The following is a 22,641-nucleotide window of genomic DNA, read 5'->3' on the forward strand; positions in this document are numbered from 1 at the left end:
CCTCGTTGGGTTCGACACTCTTACTTATCGAAAGAGCCTACAATTGATCCCCTATACTTGTGGGTTATCAAGACCTTTTTCTGGCGCCGTTGCCGGGGAGTTTTAGCGTGGGGTGAATATTCTCGTGTGTGTTTGTTTGCTTTATCACTGAGTAATTTTTATTTGCTGTTCTAAGTTGTTCTCTATCTTTAGTTATGGATATGGAACACGAAATACCAAAAAATGAGGTTTACTTGCTACTCATGGAGATGGGGAACCTCCTAAGACCCTCGATGCTCATTATGTGAAAGATATTATGTACTACTTTGATAATCCTAAGAAAACCCCATTCAACTTTATAATGGGAGTAATGTTGGATCAACGTGAATACTTTAGGGATTATCGCTTGACTCAAAAAGGGAAACTATTATGGGATCAAATGTATATGTTGCATTGGTATGCTCGGAAACTATGCTTGAGATATGATTATACTTGTTGCTCTAGGATGAAGGCTCCACACCTTCCCTTTTCATGTGAATTTAATGATGATGAAACCTTGGCTTCTTATGCTAATGGTATATATGATTATTATGATGTGGAACAAATAGAAGAATTTGTTGCTTTTATGGGTGCTTATGAAATTGAATCTTTGTTTAAAGAGTTTGAAGATTTTGATGATTCAGTTTATAGACCTGAAAATTTAGCTGTCCTTAAATATTGCTATGATAATTATAAATACAATTATGATATTGATGAATTTATTGAGAAAGTCTCCGCTGTCCGAGAAGCGACTAATATTTTGTAGGAGTCTATGGAAGAAAAAATTGATGAAACTGTGAGCTCATTGGATGAAAAAGATGATGAGGAGAGCGAAGAACAAAAGGAGGAAGAGCGGATTAGCTACCCATGCCCACCTTCTAATGAGAGTAACTCTTCAACTCATACATTGTTTAATTTCCCTTCGTGCCTACCGAAGGATGATTGCTATGATGATTGTTATGGTCCCATTGATTCTTTTGAAATATCCCTTTTTGATGATGCTTGCTATGCTTGTGGCCAAGATGCCAATATGAATTATGCTTATGGAGATGAACTTGCTATAGTTCCTTATGTAAACATGAAATTGTTGCTATTGCACCCACGCATGATAGTCCTATTATCTTTTTGAATTCTCCCGACTACACTATATCAGAGAAGTTTGCCCTTATTAAGGATTATATTGATGGGTTGCGTTTTACTACTACACATGATGATTTTGATAGATATAATATGCATGTGCTTTCTGCTCCTACTTGCAATTATTATGAGAGAGGAACTACATCTCCGCCTCTCCATGTTTCCAATATGATAAAATTGCAAGAAACTGTTTATACTATGTGTCAGTGTCAAAACCGGCGGATCTCGGGTAGGGGGTCCCGAACTGTGCGTCTAGGCTGGATGGTAACAGGAGGCAGGGGACACAATGTTTTACCCAGGTTCGGGCCCTCTTGATGGAGGTAAAACCCTACGTCCTGCTTGATTGATATTGATGATATGGGTAGTACAAGAGTAGATCTACCACGAGATCAGAGAGGCTAAACCCTAGAAGCTAGCCTATGGTATGATTGTATGTTGTGGTTGTTGTCCTACGGACTAAAACCCTTCAGTTTATATAGACACCAGAGAGGGTTAGGGTTACACAAGGTCGGTTACAAAGGAGGAGATATCCATATCCATATTGCCTAGCTTGCCTTCCACGCCAAGTAGAGTCCCATCCGGACACGAGACGAAGTCTTCAATCTTGTATCTTCATAGTCTAACAGTCCGGCCAATGGAGATAGTCCGGCTGTCCGGAGACCCCCTAATCGAGGACTCCCTTAGTAGCCCCTGAACCAGGCTTCAATGACGATGAGTCCGGCGCAGTATTGTCTTCGGCATTGCAAGGCGGGTTCCTTCTCCGAATACATCACAGAAGAATTTGAATAGGAGGATAGTGTCCGACCCTGCAAAATAAGTTCCACATACCACCGTAGAGAGAATAATATTTTCGCAAATCTAATTTGCTGACTTGTTTTGACAGTATGACGTTATGTCATGGCCCGGTGATTATTCGAACTGTTTTCTTTAACCAGCCCCGCACATAACGCGAGGCAGTTTTTCGACACGTCTTGTCAAGGCAGAGATCGTGTCCCCTTATTACGGGATTCTCATCAATACGGGCGTGGGTAACCCAACCGCGCCATCAATTATGGCACTTGGGGGATAAGCGAGTTTTACCAGGCAAGTGGGGACGCTTAGCTTCGTCCGCCCATATAAAGGGATAAGGATTCACCTTTCTATCCACGCCTTCTTCCTCCTTTGCTCATCCATTTTCGCACACTCGAGCTCTAGCGCCCAAGTCCGCACTTCCCACCTCAACCTTCTCCAACCATGTCCGGAGCGGGAGGCAGGTGGATCGTCTCCTCCGTCACGGAGGGTGTCGGTGTCAAAACCGGCGGATCTCGGGTAGTGGGTCCTAAACTGTGTGTCTAGGCCGGATGGTAACAGGAGGCAGGGAACACGATGTTTTACCCAGGTTCGGGCCCTCTTGATGGAGGTAAAACCCTACGTCCTGCTTGATTAATATTGATGATATGGGTAGTACAAGAGTAGATCTACCACGAGATCAAGGAGGCTAAACCCTCGAAGCTAGCCTATGGTATGATTGTTGTATATGGAGTTGTATATCTATCGACTAGCCTAGCCTCGGTTTATATAATGCACCGGAGGCCTAGGATAACAAGAGTCCTAGCCGAATACGCCGGTGGGCAGAAGTCCTTGTCTTGATCACCAAGTCTTGTGGAATCTTCCTTGTATGTGGTAGCCGTCCGAACTGGCCCATGAGTATACGGCCACGGGGGTCCTCAGCCCAATCTAATAGATCGGGAGACAACGTGGTGAGTACCCCCTAGTCCAGGACACCGTCAGAGGGAGACATCAAGAAGCTGCGCAGAGCCGGGTACTTAGCCGCGAATATCACACATCGGCTGCCCACTGCGGGGCAGATCGTCCCTACCCCGGAACCTCACGAGAGGGTAGTTTTCCTCCACCACTTCCTCCGCAGACTGGAGTTTCCCATCCGTCCATTCGTCCATGGTCTCATGTTCTACTACGGGCTGGACTTTCATGATCTGACCCCGAACTTTGTCCTCAACATTTCGGCGTTCATCGTCGTGTGTGAGGCTTTCCTCTGCATCCGGCCCCACTTCGGCCTGTGGTTAAAGACCTTCAATATCAAGCCGAAGGTTGTACGAGGCCAACAAGCAGAATGCGGCGGAGCCATGGTGGGCAAGATGCCCAACGTTATATGTCTTGAGGGCTCCTTCGTGGAGACAATAAAGGGATGGCAATCGGCGTGGTTCTACATCATCGAGCCGCGTGATGCCAAATGGGCGGCAGCCCCCGAGTTTCGATCCGGATTCCCTACACGGCTCACTTCTTGGAAAGAGAAGGGCTTGTCGTGGAGTTCATCGGTGGAGCTAGATGGACTCCAGAAATGTATCCGGAGTATGGCGAGCAAGAAGCTCAAGCTTGTCAATATAGTCCAAGTTATGCTTATCCACCGGATCCTCCTGTGTCAACAGCGGGACTTTACCTTGTGGGAGTTCGACCCGGCCCAGCACCAGACTCTGAGTGAGCTCTTTAATACGACGCACAAGGACATCTGGAAGGTGCTGTTCAAGGGCGCCGAGGTCCCTCCTTCTCTCGCCGAGGACCGCGGACTAAGCGCAAAGCGCCTAGCGCGTTCGGTGAGTTCAATACGTCCCGTAGGACATTTATTTTCCCTAGCTTAATTATGTGCGGGGTCTAATCTCCATGCCTTTGACAGGACTGGGTGGAGACGTCGGAGCAGATTAATTGTCCGGCCCCTTTGCCCGAAGATAATGCGGGCGCTCTCCTGACGGAGATGCTCACTCCGGCTCCTTACAAGGTGCTGGAGAAGACCAAGAAGGCCAAGGGAACCCGAAAGAGTTCCCGGCGCCAGGTGTTATCGGACTCATTGTCCGATAACTCTGCGGCACACTCCTCCCCTGAAGACGATGAGGAAGAAGAAGATGCTCCCCCTCCAGGCAGGGGAGACAAGAAAAGGAAGGCCGCCCCAACTAGGGAGGCCGAAGGGTCTAAGAAGGGGAGAACTCTCCTTCCAGACTACTCTACCACCGCCGCCGACGGTGAAGACGAGTGGCTGCCCAGGGCCAAGCCCCTGGGGAAGTCGTAAGTATTCGGATACCAGAGTAAGTCATAGTATTCCTTTGCCGCACTACTTCACCTAACGCCGAAATAAGATTATGCAGGCCGCCCCGAGCCTGTATTGATGTATCATCGGACGGCTTCCTGGGCTCGTCGGACATGGATAGCGATCTAGTCCTGACCGCCACCTTCCCTCATCCTGCCGACGACGCTGAGGTGCTGTCTCAAGAGGCACTGGATCGGGGGGAGACAGTATCGGAGGCGCCTCAAGGCGACCTTCCGGACTCCGAGAGCCGAGGGGACGGGGCCCCTGAGAGCTCCGAGTTCGGCCCTCAGCCAAACATCGCGCCGGAACCTCCAGCGGTTCCAGGCTCGGGCAGGCGGCCTCCTTCTAAGAGGGGCAAGACGCCTGTGCCAATGACCTCTGTAAATCTAGAGGCGCTGGACAATCTGCTAGAAGTGCTTCGTAGCGCTTCCATCGATGAGGAGCACTGTACTGTTATGAGTGTGGTGGTCCAGAAGGTTCAGTCCGCCAAGAGCGGGTTGACTGAAGCCTGTGCCAGCCTTTTAACAAGCTTTGAGGTAAGTGTTTTAAAATATAGTAGAAATATTACTGCATAGACAGTAGCCTCTGATTCTTTGTTCGGTGTTCGCAAAGAAAAACCGAACAGAGGATCAAATAATATCGCAGGAGTCTAATATAAGTATGTCAATATGCATATGTAGGCTTCGCTACGGGCGTCCGCCGTACTGACTGCGGAGGTCGCCGTGCTGAAGCAGGACCTCGAGCGGTCCAGGAAAGAGCTTGGCCTTGCCAAGAGGCAGCTCGAGGAGAACAAGGATAAGTAATACCCTGTCTATAGATATGTATATATAAAAGAAGATGCGATTGCAAAATGACATGATCATCGTATATTTGCCAGGGGCCACGATCGAGGTGGCGACCCTGAAGCAAGCGCTAACCAAGGCCGAAGATAAAGCGGCCAAGGAGAGCGCCGAGCGAGAGAAGCACGAGGCTCGGGTGGGCGAGGTGCAGCAAGAGCTCCAGGCTGTCGTGGCGAAGCACGAGGCGTTGGAGCTTGACTCAAAGACGCGGGAGTCTGAGCTTGCTACGGCCCTCGAGGGCGAAAAAAGTGTTAAGGCCGAAGCCCAAAAGGCCCTCCAGGAGATCGACGCAATGAAGAAGATAGTGGCGGGTATGGCTTTCTATATGCGAAGCAAGCATGTGAAAGTAAATTACCGATTACTTACCCGAATCCGGAGCTCTCCAGGAGCATTCGCAGATTTGCCCCACAGCGTGTCCGATGCCGCACAATTTTACCAGGCCGAGGATGGAAGCTCGACGGAGAAGATATTCTGGTCTCAGTATGCTGAGGCCGAACACCCGGTGCCAATGAGCGACCAGCTGAAGCAGATGGTCGAGCTACATAAGGCGGCCGATCAGGCCATGAAGGGCTTTATAGTCCGGCTGTGGCCTGGCGACGCCCTTCCGAACAGCTTCTTCGGCCTGGTAAGGCGGCTTGTGGATGCCTGCCCATGGCTGGAGGTCGTCAAGCTATCTGTCTGCATTGAAGGTGCACACTGGGCTTTCGCCCGTGTGAAATTGCAGTGGGTCAAGCTAGACGCTGTGAAGCTGATCAAGGAGGGGCCACCGGAGGGCAAGGAGTACCGCCACCCTGAGATGTACTACGAGGGTGTTCTGCCGGGTGCCCGTCTCATAGCGGACGAGTGTTCAAAAGATGTAATATTTGGGTGAGACTTTCTCGTTTTATCCTGTATTTATGAAAACTTGTGTCATATGTGCTATGCAACGCTTGTTTGAATTTAAAATATTACCGTCTGTTTGGCTGTTTATCCAATCTGAGAGATGGCTAGTCCCCGGCTTCTGCCCCCATGCCATGAGTGCTGGGGTGTTCCGGATAAACCTGAGCACTCTTGTTCCCATGTTTGGGTCCTTCGAGGGAGGTGCTCAGCACAGTGAACAAGGTAACCAGACTAATAATGCTTTATCACTCTCACTTAGCCATAGAATTCTATAATTTTAAATTTCGGCGAAGTCCCTGGTATTCGGAAGACCGAATTTGGGGCGCGATACACACCTTTAAGCCGGACAGGGCCGGCCCCTCGCTCTAAGCGGCATAAGTCTTTAGGGACTCAAAAACCTCGCCGAACAGCGACCAGTCTCTCGCCTTATCATGACAGTCAGTTTTAGCTTTCTCTACTGAGGTGCTGAACCCAGCAGAACCGGGGCACAATCGAAGTAGTTCTCCTAGTGCTACCTTAGCCGATAGAGCGGAACATAAGGTACCAAAACATAGGAGCCGGGCAAACCCAACATTTGACCAAAGACATGATTCGGAGCTGATGCATATAATGCTATAAGTTCGGGGTGCCGTACTTGTGAAAGTGTTCGGACTTTTCACACCGTATTGTGGGGTACGTAAGCCCCTGGTGTATTGGCCATACCAAAATGTACGGTTGCAAGGCATCATTAATGAACACACACACACACACACACACATATATATATATATAACAAGAATGCAATAATAGTCGCAATGTCATGCATTGTTTATTCAAAAAATTGCGTTAAAGCAGAGTGATACAGATAGTGCGATAAGCAAAGAGTAGGACTATGTCCCTTCCAAGGGCAAGCTGAGGAATGATATTAAATCGAATATTTTGCTCGTTACTGTAATCCACCTAGGTATTCCGTGGTATGATGTAGCTGTCTGCCTCCTTGGTTGCTGCATCATGTGTTCGGCAATAGTGCTGCCGGACAGTGTTTCCAGAGATTAAGGTCCTGAAAAAAAGGAAAAATAACCAAACGGGAAGCCCCTAGTGCGGTTTAAGCCGCGTCTTGGGGCGTGCTGCAGTTGTGCCCCCCTCCCCACCTGTGCCCATGGTATTTTTAATGCGTAATTATGTACGCGCGGCACGAGTTTCGCCGTTGGGCTGGGATTGGGGTGGCCGCCGTATTGCTACGCGAGCTCCGATCGCGCCGGGCGGTCTATTTGCCGATTGCTCCGAGCGCGCTTGAAGGTGTCCGGGCTTTGAAGCGCCGAACTGGTTGATTGCCTTGAGAGGCTGCTTTGCGCTTCTGCTGTGAGGGCCGCAGTGTGCTGCTCTGTTCGGAGAGAGCGCTCTGTGTTTCCATTGACTGTAATAACTCCGCAAGGTCCTAGCATATTGAGCTTGAGGTATGCATAATGCGGTACCGCATTGAATCTAGAAAATGTGGTTCGCCCGAGCAGCGCGTGATAACCACTATGGAACGGGACTATATCGAAGATTAACTCTTCGCTTCAGAAGTTATCCGGGGATCCGAAGACCACTTCCAGTGTAATTGAGCCTGTGCAATGGGCCTCCACACCTGGAATGGCGCCTTTAAAGGTCGTTTTCGTGGGTTTGATCCTTGAGGGGTCTTGAGGGAGTCCTGGATTAGGGGGTGTCCGGATAGCCGGACTATACCTTCGGCCGGACTACTGGACTATGAAGATACAGGATTGAAGACTTCGTCCCGTGTCCGGAAGGGACTTTTTTTGGCGTGGAAGGCAAGCTTGGCGATACGGATATGTAGATCTCCTACCATTGTAACCGACTCTATGTAACCCTAGCCCTCTCCGGTGTCTATATAAACCGGAGGGTTTTAGTCCGTAGGACGAACAACAATCATACCATAGGCTAGCTTCTAGGGTTTAGCCTCCTTGATCTCGTGGTAGATCTACTCTTGTAATACCCATATCATCAATATCAATCAAGCAGGACATAGGGTTTTACCTCCATCAAGAGGGCCCGAACCAGGGTAAAAACATCGTGTCCCTTGTCTCCTGTTACCATCCGCCTAGACGCACAGTTCGGGACCCCCTACCCGAGATCCGCCGGTTTTGACACCGACATTGGTGCTTTCATTGAGAGTTCCTCCGTGTCATCACTTTTAGGCCCGATGGCTCCTCCGATCATCAACGACGATGCAATCCAGGGTGAGACTTTTCTCCCCGGACAGATCTTCGTATTTGGCGGCTTTGCACTGCGGGCCAATTCGCTTGGCCATCTGGAGCAGATCGAAAGCTACGCCCCTGGCCATCAGGTCAGATTTGGAAGTTTGAACTGCATGGCCGACCTCCGCGGAGACTTGATCTTCGACGGGTTCGAGCCGCAGCCAAGTGCGCCGCACTGTCACGATGGGCATGATCTAGCTCTGCCGCCGAACAGTGCCCTGTATGCCGCATCCGCATCAGCTCTGACCCTTAATTCGAAGCCAACTACGCCAATCGAGGATGGGTGGTTGGACACCGCCTCGGGGGCTGCAATCTCTACGGCGATCGAGCCAAACACCAGCCCTATTCTCTGCGAAGCCCGTGACTCCAAGGAGGCGGACTCCTCTCCAAACTCCGAGCCCTCCGCGCCCCTACCGATCGAACCCGATTGGGCGCCGATCATGGAGTTCACCGCCGCGGACATCTTTCAGCACTCGCCCTTCGGCGTTATTCTGAATTCGCTAAAGTCTCTCTCTTTATCAGGAGAGCCCTGGCCGGACTATGGTCAGCAAGGTTGGGATGCGGATGATGAAGAAATTCAAAGCCCACCCACCACCCACTTCGTAGCCACTGTCGATGATTTAACCGACATGCTCGACTTCGACTCCGAAGACATCGACGGTATGGACGCCGATGCAGGAGATGATCAAGAACCAGCGCCTATAGGGCACTGGAAAGCCACCTCGTCGTATGATATATACATGGTGGACACCCCAAAAGAAGGCAATGGCGATGGAACAACAAAGGATGACCCCTCCAAGAAGTAGCCTAAGCGCCGGCGTCAGCGGTGCCGCTCTAAATCCCGCCAAAGCAAAAATGGTGATTCCGGCACGGGAGATAATAACACCCTGGACAGTGCGGAAGACAACCACCTCCAGCAAGATTCAGCACATGAGGATGGAGAAGCCAGCCCTCATGAGAGAGCGGCAGACAGAGAGGTCGAGGACGATAATTATATGCCTCCCTCCGAAGATGAGGCAAGCCTCGATGATGACGAATTTGTCGTGCCGGAGGATCCCGTCGAACAAGAGCGTTTCAAACACAGGCTTATGGCCACGGCGAGCAGCCTCAAGAAAAAACAGCAACAACTTAGAGCTGATCAAGATTTGCTAGCCGGCTGATGGACTGAAGTCCTTGCGGCCGAAGAGTATGAACTCGAACGCCCCTCCAAGAGCTACCCAAAGCGCAGGTTGCTACCTCGATTAGAGGAGGAAGCACCTAAACCTACATCACCAGCGCATGATGCGGCCGACCGGCCACCCCGTGGCCGCGATAGAGAGGCCTCTTGGCCCTCCACTCAAGCCACACCCCGACGCCGCTCAAAAAATACCAAGGAACGGGAAAATGTGCCAAACCTGCGAGATATATTGGAGGACAAGGCAAGGCAAACAAGATCAATCTACGGATCGCGTGGGCGCCCCACGGCACGAGACAGTAATCGTCACTCCGGATACAGTAAATCCGGCCGGGCCGAACACAGTAGACAAAGCTCGTTTGAGCTGCGTCGTGATATAGCCCAATACAGAGGCGCCGCACACCCACTATGCTTCACAGATGAAGTAATGGATCATCAAATCCCCGAGGGTTTCAAACCCGTGAACATCAAATCATACGATGGCACAACAGATCCTGCGGTATGGATCGAGGACTATCTCCTTCATATCCATCATGGCCCGCGGTGATGACCTACACGCCATCAAATACCTCCCACTCAAGCTTAAAGGACCAGCTCGGCATTGGCTTAACAGCTTGCCAGCAGAATCAATTGGTTGTTGGGAGGACCTGGAAACCGATTCCTCGACAATTTCCAGGGCACTTATGTGCGACCACCAGACGCCGATGACCTTAGCCACATAATTCAGCAGCCAGAGGAATCGGCCAGACAATTCTGGACACGGTTCCTAACCAAGAAAAATCAAATTGTTGACTGTCCGGATGCAGAGGCCCTAGTAGCCTTCAAGCATAACATCCGCAACGAGTGGCTTGCATGGCACCTAGGACAGGAAAAGCCGAAATCTATGGCAGCCCTCACGACACTCATGACCTGCTTTTGCGCGGGAGAAGACAGCTGGCTAGCTCGCAGCAATAACATGACCAAGAGCCCTGGTAATTCGGATACCAAGGACAGCAGTGGCAGGTCGCGTCGCAACAAGCAAAAGCGCCGCATTAACGGCGACAATGCTGAGGATACGACAGTGAATGCCGGATTCAGAGGCTCTAAACCCGGTCAGCGAAAAAAGCCATTCAAAAGAAATACTCCGGGCCCGTCCAGTTTGGACCGAATACTTGACCGCTCATGCCAGATACATGGCACCCCCGAAAAACCAGCCAATCACACCAACAGGGATTGTTGGGTGTTCAAGCAGGCAACCATGTTAAATGCCGAAAGCAGAGACAAGGGGCTGCATAGCAATGACGAGAAGGAGCCCCGCCCGCTGAACAACAGTGGAAAGAATGGTTTTCCCCCACAAGTGCAGACGGTGAACATGATATACGCAACCCACGTCCCCAAGAGGGAGCGGAAGCGTGCGCTAAGGGACGTATACGCGATGGAGCAAGTCGCCCCAAAGTTCAACCCATGGTCTTCCTGCCCGATCACTTTTGATCGAAGGGACCACCCCACTAGCATCCATCATGGCGGATTTACCGCATTGGTTCTAGACCCAATTATTGACGGATTTCACCTCACTAGAGTCCTTATGGACGGCGGCAGCAGCCTAAACCTGCTTTACCAGGATACAGTGCGGAAAATGGGCATCGATCCCTCGAGGATTAAACCCACTAAAACGACCTTTAAAGGCATCATACCAGGTGTAGAGGCCAACTGTACAGGCTCAGTTACACTTGAAGTGGTCTTCGGATCTTCGAATAATTTCCGAAGTGAGGAGTTAATCTTCGACATAGTCCCGTTCTGCACTGGCTATCACGCACTGCTCAGGCGAACCGCATTTGCCAAGTTCAATGCGGTGCCGCACTACGCATACCTCAAGCTCAAGATGCCAGGCCCTCGAGGAGTCATCACGGTCAATGGAAACACCAAACGCTCTCTCCAAACAGAGGAGCATATAGCGGCTATCGCAGCGGAAGTACAAAGCAGCCTCTCAAGGAAATTCTCCAGTCTGGCCATTAAACGTCTGGACACCGTCAAGCGCGCCCGAAGTAACCAACAACAAGACCGCCTGGCATGTTCCGAGCAAGCGTAGCAATGCGGCCCCAACCCCAGCCCTCGCGAACTTGCGAAACCAGTGTTGCGCGTACATAACTACGCTCTGGAAATATCATGGGCACAGCGGGAGGGGCACCATCACGGCACGCCCGAAATGCAGCTTAAACCGCACTAGGGGCTGCCGATTTCTTAATTTTCTCTTATTTTCAGGACTCCATTCTTTGGAAGGCTTGTCCAGCAGTACAATTGCCACACAAAAGATACAACCAGGGAAGCAGATAGCTACGCCGCACTATGGAACTCTAAGGTGGTCTCTATAACAAGTAGTATACCTGTTTCACATAACATTCCGCAGCTCGCCCCTGGAAAGGACATGTTAAATAGTCCCATCTTTTGCTTATTGCACTATTTGTATCGTTCTGCTTTGATTGCAGCTTTTTTAAAATAAACAATGCATAGCTTCCGTCTATTATTGCATTACTCTTTTTTACGAATATATGTTCATTAATGACATGTTGCACCCGTACACTTTGGTACGGCCAATACGCCAGGGGCTTAAGTACCCCACAATACGGTGTGAGAAGTCAGAACACTTTCACAAGTGCGGCACCCCGAACTTATAGCATTATATGCATCGGCTCCGAATCATGTCTTGGGTCAATAGTTGGGTTTGCCTGGCTCCTATGTTTTGGTACCTTACGTTCCATTATATCGGCTAAGATAGCACTAGGAGAACTACTGCGATTGTGCCCCAGTTGAGCTGGGCTAAGCACCTCAGTAGAGAAAGCTAAAACTGACCGTCATGATGAGGCGAGAGCTGGTCGCTGTTCGAGAGGTTTTCGAGTCCCTAAAGACTTATGCCGCTTAGAGCGAGGAGTCGGCTTTGTCCGGCCTAGGTGTGGATAGCGCCCCGAACTCGGTCTTCCGAACACTAGGGGCTTTGCCGAAATTTAAAATTATAGAATTCTATGGCTAAGTGAGAGTGTTCAAGCATTATAGTCCGATTGCCTTGTTCGTTGTGTTGAGCGCCTCCCTCGAAGGATCCAAGAATGGGAAAAAGAGCGCTCATTTTTATCCCGAACACCCTAGCGCTCGTGGCATGGGAGCAGAAGCCGACGACTCGCCATCTCTCAAATTTGATAAACGGCCGCACAGAAGGTAATATTTTAAATTTCAAAAGCGTTCCTTAGCGCATATGAACAAGTTTTCAGCGTACAGGATCACAAATGCGAGTTTACTCAAAAATTACATCTTTGGAGCATTCATCCGCTATAAGGCGGGCACCCTTCAGGACGCCCTCATAATACGCTTCCGGGACGCGATGCTCCTTGCCCGGCGGCGGCCCGTCCTTCACCAGCTTCTCCGCATCCATCTTGCCCCAGTGCACTTTAGCACGGGCAAGCGCCCTACGGTCACCTTCGATGCAGACAGGGCGCTTGATTACTTCAAGCTGTGGACATGCATCCATCAGCCGCCTCACCAGCCCGAAGTAGCTCCCAGGCAGAGCCTCTCCAGGCCAAAGCCAAACTACGAGGCCCTTTATGGCCTGTTCAGCCACCTTGTGGAGCTCGACCATCTGCTTGAGCTGGCCGCTCAAAGGCACTAGGTGTCCGGCCTCAGCATACTGAGACCAGAACACCTTCTCCGTCGAGCTCCCCTCCTCGGATCGGTAGTAGGCGGCGATATCAGACGCACTACGGGGCAAATCTGCGAATGCTCCTGGAGAGCTCCGGACTCGGGTAAGTAACAAGTAATTCACTTTCACGTGCTTGCTTTGCATAATGAATGCCTTACCTGCCGCTATCTTCTTCATCGCTTCAATTTCTTGGAGGGCTTTCTGGGCTTTGGCCTTGGCAAACTTCGCGCTTTCGAGGGCTGCCACAAGCTCGAACGCTTGCGTCTTGGAGTCAAGCTCCAAACTTTCGTGTTTTGCACGAGATCCTGGAGCTCTTTCTGCACCTCCTCCACCCGCGCCTCCTGCTTCCCTCTCTCTATGCGCTCCGCGGCCGCTCTGTTTTTGGCCTCGGACAGCGCTTTCTTAAGGGCTGCCACCTCGGTCGTGGCCCCTGTAATAGCACGTTGATCCTGTCATTTTTTGCAACCACATCTTCTCTATATACTTGTGCAAGGTATTACTTACCTTCCTTCTCCTCGAGTTTCCTCTTGGCATGGCCGAGCTCGTTCTCGGACCGCGCGAGGTTTTGCTTCAGCGTATCCACCTCCGCAGTCAGTGCGGTGGAGGCCAGCAGCGAAGCCTGTATACACATATTGACTTGATTATGTTAGACTCCTGCAAATGTTATTAGATCCTCTATTCGGCTTTTCTTTCCGAACACCGAACAGAGCATCAGGGGCTACTGTCTACGCGGTAATATTTTTACATATTCTTTACTTACCTCAAAGCCTGTTAGAAGGCTGGCACAGGCTTCAGTCAGTCCGCTCTTGGCGGACTGAACCTTCTGGATCACCGCACTCATAATAGTGCGGTGCTCCTCATCGATGGAGGCGCCTTTAAGAACCTCCAGCAAATTGTCCGGTGCCTCTGGTTGGACGGAGGTCACCGGCTCGGTAGGCTTGCTCCTCTTGGAAGGAGGCTGCCGACCGGAGTCCGGAACCATTGAAGGTTCCGGCACGGTGTCCGGCTCAAGGCCGGACTCGGGGCCCTTGGGGGTTTTATCCCCTTTGCGCCTGGAGTCCGGGAGGTCGCCTTGCGGCGCCTCCAGGACCACCTCCTCCTGGCTTGGAACCTGTTGGGACAGCACCTCGGCGTCGTCCGTAGGGTGGGGGGAGGTAGCGGGCGGAAGTGAATTCACGTCCGATGAATCCAGGGAGTCGCTCGATGACTCGTCGAGCCCGGCCTTGGGCGGACTGCATAGTCATATTCGGCGTAAGGAGGAGCTGTGCAAGAAAGGAACACCATGAATTGCTCTGGTGTCTGAATACTTATGATCTCGCCAGGGGCTTGGCCCTGTGCGGCCACTCCTCTTCGCCGTCGTCGGCATTGGTGGAGTAGTCCGGAGGAGGGGTTTTCCCCTTCTTGGACCCTTCGGCATCCCCAGTTGGGGCGGCCTTCCTTTTCTTCCCTCCCCCCGCTGGAGGGGGAGAGGTCTCTTCTTCCTCCTCCTCGTCTTCACGGGAGGAGTGCGCCTTGGAGTCGTCGGATGATGAATCCGATACCTCCTGGCGCCGGGCACTCTTTCGAGTCCCCGTGGCCTTCTTCTTGGCCTTCTTCTCCGGCACCACATAGGGTGCCGGATCCAGCAGCTTCGCCAAGCGAGCGTCCGCTGGGCCTTCGGGCAAAGGAGCCGGACAGTTGATCTGTCCGGACGTCTCCTACCAATCCTGTCAAAGGTAAGGGAGACTTAGATCCCGCATGGAGGCAAACTATGAAAAACTAATACCCTGTAAAAGGTAAAAACAGCTTACCGCACGAGTGTGACGCTGCGTGCTGAATCCGCGATCCTCGATAGCGGATGCGGGGGCCTCAGCGCCCTTGAAAAGCACCTTCCAGGCATCTTCGTACGTCATGTCGAAGAGCCTGCTCAGAGTTCGGTGCCGCGCCGGGTCGAACTCCCACAGGTTGAAAGCCCGTTGTTGACACGGGAGGATCCGGCGGATGAGCATAACCTGGACTACATTGACAAGTTTGAGCTTCTTGTCCACCAGGGTTTGGACGCATGTTTGGAATCCGGTCAGCTCTCCTTGTTTACCCCATGACAAGCCCGTCTCTTTCCATGAGGTGAGCCATGTAGGGGGGCCGGATCGGAACTCGGGGGCTGCGACCCATTCAGGGTCGCGCGGCTCGGTGATGTAAAACCACCCCGATTGCCACCCCTTTAGGGTCTCCATGAAGGAGCCCTCAAGCCATAGGACATTGGGCATCTTGCCCACCATGGAGCCTCCGCACTCTGCCTGGGTGCCGTGCACCACCTTCGGCTTGACATTGAAAGTCTTGAGCCATAGGCCGAAATGGGGGCGGATGCAGAAGAAAGCCTCGCACACGACGATAAACGCCGAGATGTTGAGGACAAAGTTCGGGGCCAGATCGTGGAAATCCAGGCCATAGTAGAACATGAGCCCCCAGACAAATGGGTGGAGAGGGAAGCCCAGTCCGCGGAGGAAATGTGGGAGGAACACCACCCTCTCATGGGGCCTAGGGGTGGGGATGAGCTGCCCCTCTTCGGGAAGCTAGTGCGCAATGTCGTTAGACAAGTATCCGGCCTTCCTCAGTTTTTTGATGTGTCCCTCCGTGACAGAGGAGATCATCCACTTGCCTCCCGATCCGGACATGGCTGGAGAAGATTGAGGTGGGGTGTGCGGACTTGGGCGCTGGAGCTCGAGTGCGCGGAAATGGATAGGCAAAGGAGGAAGAAGGCGTGGATGAAAAGGTGGATCCTTATCCCCTTATATGGGTGGACGCGACTATGCGTCCCCACCAGCCTGGTAAAACTCTCTTATCTCCCAAGCGCCGTAATCAATGGTGCGGTTGGGTTACCCACGCCCGTATTGATGAGAATCCCGGAATAAGGGGACACAATCTCTGCTTTGACTAGATGTGCCAAGGAAACTGCCTCGCTAAACGCGCTAAGGCGGGATAGTAAAACGATTCGAATAAAGACTTGGCCGTGGTGTCACGCTATGGAATACGTCAGCAGATTAGATTTGTGTAAATATTATTCTCTCTATGGCAATATGTGGAAACTTATTTTGCAGAGCCGGACACTACCTTTGTGTTCAAAATCTTCTATGAAGTACTTGGAGGAGGAACCCGCCTTGCAATGCCGAAGAAAATCTGCGCGCCGGACTCGTCGTCATTGAAGCCTGGTTCGGGGGCTACTGAGGGAGTCCTGGATTAGGGGGTGTCCGGATAGCCGGACTATACCTTCGGCCGGACTCCTGGACTATGAAGATACAAGATTGAAGACTTCGTCCCGTGTCCAGAAGGGACTTTTTTTGGCATGGAAGGCAAGCTTGGCGATACGGATATGTAGATCTCCTACCATTGTAACCGACTCTGTGTAACCCTAGCCCTCTCCGGTGTCTATATAAACCGGAGGGTTTTAGTCCGTAGGACGAACAACAATCATACCATAGGCTAGCTTCTAGGGTTTAGCCTCCTTGATCTCGTGGTAGATCTACTCTTGTAATACCCATATCATCAATATCAATCAAGCAGGACGTAGGGTTTTACCTCCATCAAGAGGGCCCGAACCTGGGTAAAAACATCATGTCCCTTGTTTCCTGTTACCATCCGCCTAGACGCACAGTTCGGGACCCCCTACCCGAGATCCGCCAGTTTTGACACCGATAGGTCTATACCCATTTTGCGCACTGTGTCCTGATAAAACAGGTTCAGGCTGCTGCCGCCATCCATAAGGACTCGAGTGAGGTGAAATCCATCAATGATTGGGTCTAGGACCAGAGCGGCAAATCCGCCATGACGGATACTAGTGGGGTGGTCCCTGCGATCGAAGGTGATCAGACAGGAGGACCAAGGGTTGAACTTTGGGGCGACTGGCTCCAACGCATATACGTCCCTGAGCGCATGCTTCTACTCCCTCTTGGGGATGTGGGTTGCGTATATCATGTTCACCGTCCGCACTTGCGGGGGAAACCTCTTCTGTCCTCCGGTGTGCGGCTGCCGGGGCTCCTCCTCGTCATCGCTATGCGGCCCCTTGTCCTTGTTTTCGGCAATTAACTTGCCGGCCTGCTTGAACACCCAACACTCCCTGTTGGTGTGATTGGCTGGCTTGTCCAGGGTGCCGTGTATTTGACACGAGCGATCGAGTATACGGTCCAAGCTGGACGGACCCGGCGTACTTTGTTTGAATGGCTTTTTCCGCTGACCGGGTTTAGATCCTTTGAATCCGGCATTGACTGCCGTCTCCTCGGTATTTTCGATGTTGATGCGGCGCTTATGCTTGTTGCGACGTGACCTGCTATTCTCGTCCTTGGTATCCGGGGTAGCATGGTTCTTTGATATGTTATTACTGCGAGCCAGCCAGCTGTCTTCTCCCGCACAAAAGTGGGTCATGAGCGTCGTGTGAGCTTCCATAGATTTCGGCTTTTCCTGACCAAGGTGTCGGGCTAGCCACTCGTCTCGGATGTTATGTTTGAAAGCCTCTAAGGCCTCTGCATCCGGACAGTCGACGATTTGATTTTTCTTTGTAAGGAACCGAGTCTAGAATTTCCTGGCCGACTCTTCTGGCTGCTGAATTATGTGGCTCAAGTCATCGGCGTCTGGTGGTCGCACATAAGTGCCCTAAAAGTTGTCGAGGAATGCGGCTTCCAGATCTTCCCAACAGCTAATGGAGTCCGCTGGCAAGCTGTTAAGCCAATGCCGCGCTGGTCCTTTGAGCTTTAGTGGGAGGTATTTGATGGCGTGTAAGTCATCACCACGGGCCATGTGGATGTGGAGGAGGAAATCCTCGATCCATACTGCGGGATCTGTTGGGCCATCGTATGATTCAATATTTACAGGTTTGAAACCTTCTGGGAATTTATGTTCCATTACTTAGTCTGTGAAGCATAAGGGGTGTGCAACGCCTCTATATTGGGCTATATCGTGACGCAACTCGAATGTGGTCTTGCCCGTTGTGTTCGGCCCGGCCGGATTTGCTTTTACTGTATCCGGCATGACGTTTATCGTCTCGCAGAGTAGTGCGCCCTCGTGATCCGTAGATCGATCTTGTATGCTTTTCTTTGTCCTCCAAAATGTCTCGCAGGTCTGGCGTATCTCCCCATGCCTTTTTTATTGAATGGCGTGGGGGTGGAAGCTGAGTTTTTGGCTGGAATGCCTCTCTATCACGGCCACGAGGTGGCCGATCAGCCGTATCATATGCTTCTTCCTCCAGTCGGGGTAGTAACCTACACTTTGGGTAATTCTTGGAGGGGCGCTCGAGTTTATATTCCTCGGCCGCGAGGACTTCAGTCCATCTGTCAGCTAGCAGATCTTGATCTGCTTGAAGCTGCTGCTACTTTTTCTTCAGGCTATTTGTCGTGGCCATAAGCGGACGCTTGAAGCGCTCCTGTTCGACGGGATCCTCTGGTACGGAGAATTCATCGTCGCCGAGGCTTGCCTCGTCTTCGGAGGAGGGCATGTAATTGTCATCCTCCTCCTCTCCGTCTGCCGCTCTCTCAGGAGGGCTGGCTCCTCCATTCTCCTGCTCTAAATCTTGCTGGAGGGGATTGTTGTTGTCTTCGGCACTATCCGGAGTGTTATTATCTCCTGTGCCGGTATCACCACTTTTGCTTTGGCGGGACTTAGAGCGGCGCCGCTGGCGTCGGTACTAGGGTTGCTTCTTGGATGGGTCATCCTCTACTGTCCCGTCGCCATTGCCTTCTTTGGGTGTATCCACCATTTATATGTCATATGACGAGGTGGCTTTCCAGTGCCCTATAGGCGCTTGTTCATGTTCGTCTCCTACATCGTCGTCCATACCGTCGATGTCTTCGGAGTCGAAGTCGAGCATGTCGGTTAAATCATCGACAGTGGTTACGAAGTGGGTGGTGGGTGGGCATCGAATTTCTTCGTCGTCCGCATCCCAATCCTGTTGGCCATAGTCCGGCCAGGGCTCTCCTGACAAAGAGAGAGACCTTAGTGAATTCAGAATGTCACCGAAGGGCGAGTGCTAAAAGATATCCGCGGCGGTGAATTCCAAGATCGGCGCCCAATCGGATTCGATTGGCAGGGGCGCGGACGGTTCGGAGTCCGGAAAAGAGTCCGGCACCTTGGAGTCACGGGCTTCGCAGAGGATTAGGCTGGTGTTCGGCTCGATATCCGTTAAGACTGCAGCCCCTGAGGCGGTGTCTAGCCACCCGTCCTCGATTGGCGCAGTTGGCTCCGAGCTAAGGGTCGGAGCTGATGTGGGCGCAGCCTCTGGGGTACTGTTCGGCGGCAGAGCTAGGTCATACCCATCGTGACAGTGCGGCGCGCCCGGCTGTGTCTCGAATCCGTCGAAGATCAAGTCTCCGCGGATGTCGGCCGTGTCGTTCAAACTTACAAATCTGACCTGATGGCCAGGGGCATAGATTTCAATCTGCTCCAGATGGCCAAGCGAATTATCCCGCAGTGCAAAGCCGCCGAACACGAAGATCTGTCCAGGGAGAAAGGTCTCACCCTGGACCGCATCGTTGTTGATGATCGGAGGAGCCATCGGGCCTAAAGGTGACGACACAGAGGAACTCTCAATGAAAGCACCAATGTCGGTGTCAAAACCGGCGGATCTCGGGTAGGGGGTCCCGAACTGTGCGTCTAGGCTGGATGGTAATAGCAGGCAGGGGACACAATGTTTTACCCAGGTTCGGGCCCTCTTGATGGAGGTAAAACCCTACGTCCTGCTTGATTAATATTGATGATATGGGTAGTACAAGAGTAGATCTACCACGAGATCAGAGAGGCTAAACCCTAGAAGCTAGCCTATGGTATGATTGTATGTTGTGATTGTTGTCCTAGGGACTAAAACCCTCCGGTTTATATAGACACCGGAGAGGGTTAGGGTTACACAAGGTCGGTTACAAAGGAGGAGATATCCATATCCGTATTGCCTAGCTTGCCTTCCACGCCAAGTGGAGTCCCATCTGGACACGAGACGAAGTCTTCAATCTTGTATCTTCATAGTCTAACAGTCCGTCCAATGGAGATAGTCCGGCTGTCCGGAGACCCCATAATCCAGGACTCCCTCACTATGCATTGGCCTTTACTATGTGTGCATGAATTGTTCTTTTATTACATGCCGATGCATAGGAAGAGAGTTAGACTTCGTTGTTGCATGATATATGTTACTTTGTGCTCACTACTAAATCACAAATCATTGTTAATTAAAATTGGCTTTGATATACCTTGGGATCTGGGTGGATCCATTACTTGAGCACTATATGCCTAGCTTAATGGCTTTAAAGAAAGCGCTGCTAGGGAGACAACCCGGAAGTTTTAGAGAGTCATTTATTTATGTTGAGTGCTTTTATAAAGTTTAAAAAATAAAAAAATAAAGAGGGGAAACCAAAACTTTTCAAAAAGGAAAGTGAAAGTGAGAGAGACAAGCATTGTTGAAGTGGGGGAGCTCCTTGAACTTTGTTCATGCTCACGTAAACTTTGTGAATCTTGATTACAGAAACTTTTCAACAAAAATAATTATCCCCTTGTACAATTCCATTGTATTATAAAAATAATGTGCCAAGATTTGCCTTTAGGATGCTTACATTGCTTGTTGGTTTGTGCGGTGCAGGACAGAAACTTTGGCTGTAGTGCGTGATTTTACATTTTCTACTGGAACGTCAAACGGTTCTGAAACTTTTTGCAATGTATTTATATAAATTTTTTTTATTTTTACTAATTGTTTCAGAGTTTTTGGAGTACCATAAGTATGGTGAATGTTCATATTACTACAGACTGTCCTGTTTAAGACAGATTCTGTTTTTGATGCATACTTTGCTTGTTTTGATGAAGCTATCAATTTCTATCAGTGGATTAAGCCATGGAAAAGCTATATTACAGTAGCTACAATGCAAAAACAAAATATGAATTGGTTTGCAACAGTACTTAGAGTAGCGATTTGCTTTATTATACTAACGGATCTTACCGAACTTTCTGTTAAGTTTTGTGTGATTGAAGTTTTCAAGTTTTGGGAGAGATCGCGATGGATGAAGGAATAAGGAGTGGCAAAAGCCTAAGCTTGGGGATGCCCGAGGCACCCCAAGGACATATTAAAGGACTCCCAAGCAACCAAGCTTGGGGATGCGCCGGAAGGCATCTGTTGGGGATATTACTATCAGTCATGACCCGCCCAGGAGGGGCCGTGTCAGCCCCAATGGCAGGTTACGCAAGAAGCCCAGTAAATATTCAAGACAATAGTTTATTAAACCTTATAGAAGGCCCAAAGGCCTGGAGGCGGCTTAAGCCCGATATTGTAAACCGCCATATGTAAGGAAAGACTTGTAAAGAAATGCATGTAAAGGAAGTCACCGAGTCGGACACAATTATGAGCCGGCCGGGACTCTGTAGACCACCAGGCGTCAACCCATGTATATAAGGGGACGACCCGGTGGCGGCTTAGGGAAAGAAACAAGAGATCGACAACCAAGCCGGTGAGTTGAGCCTCTTGGTAATCGAAACCTCAACAATACCAACGCAACTAGACGTAGGCTTTTACCTTCATCGTAAGGGGTCGAACTAGTATAAAACCTCTCGTGTCCTTTGTCCCGATTAACCCCTTTAAGCTTCCTAGTTGCGATGGCCCTACGACTAAGCCCTTTCTCTAGGACATCTGCCGTGACAATTCCACGACAGTTGGCGCCCACCGTGGGGCCAGCGCACGGTGGATTTGAGTTCTTGAAGGGAAACTTCGAAGGGCTCAAGGGATACGCTGTGGGCCGGATGACCAAGAGCCGTCGTGGCAAGCTCTACATCGACGACGAAGGCTGGGACCCCAAGGCTGGCTCAATTGAGTGTGGGTACCGGGTCCCCTTCGGCGGAATTCACGTCTTCATCGGCCAGATCGGCGAGTCAGGTCCTGAGCCGGACGTCCACACCAACCTCATCGAAACGGCTCGGCGCGTGAGGACTACCCGTGTTCAATCTGTCATGAAGCATGCCTTCGTAGGCTGCTCCACGGCGGTGAATACACGGAAGGATCAGTGGAGGGCGGTGAGACGGCCGTCTGTTCTGACACTGCATCATCAACGGGCGAGAGGGACTCTTTGTACCAGCTGCAGGACGGCATGCTCGGGGGTTGTTTCGATGGCAGCAGTATTCCGTACCCCCTCGAGCCGCCGAATTGGGCCGGAGTCTTCATGGAGGGACACAGCCTAGGCAGAACTCTACATCAGCGGCGGCAACAGCTACCGGGTCGGCTACCACTGGGTCAGGAGACCCCGCGCGCCCCCCGGCTCAGATCTTGATGGACCTCATGGATAAACTGACGACTGTGTTGACTGCCGTGGTAGAGCCGGCGGATAAAGCCCAGCATGACGCAGAGGTGGCACGCGTACTATGACGCCCCCAATTTGACCGTACACTCATCATACACGCAAATGTGTACGATCAAGATCAGGGACTCACGGGAAGATATCACAACACAACTCTACAAATAAAATAAGTCATGCAAGCATCATATTACAAGCCAGGGGCCTCGAAGGCTCGAATACAAGAGCTCGATCATAGACGAGTCAGCATAAGCAACAATATCTGAGTACATACATAAGTTAAACAAGTTTGCCTTAAGAAGGCAAGCACAAACTGGGATACAA

Source organism: Triticum urartu, chromosome 4A, assembly GCF_056163025.1.
Source record: "Triticum urartu cultivar PI428250 chromosome 4A, HENAU_Tu73, whole genome shotgun sequence".
In the NCBI taxonomy this organism is placed as follows: Eukaryota; Viridiplantae; Streptophyta; class Magnoliopsida; order Poales; family Poaceae; genus Triticum; species Triticum urartu.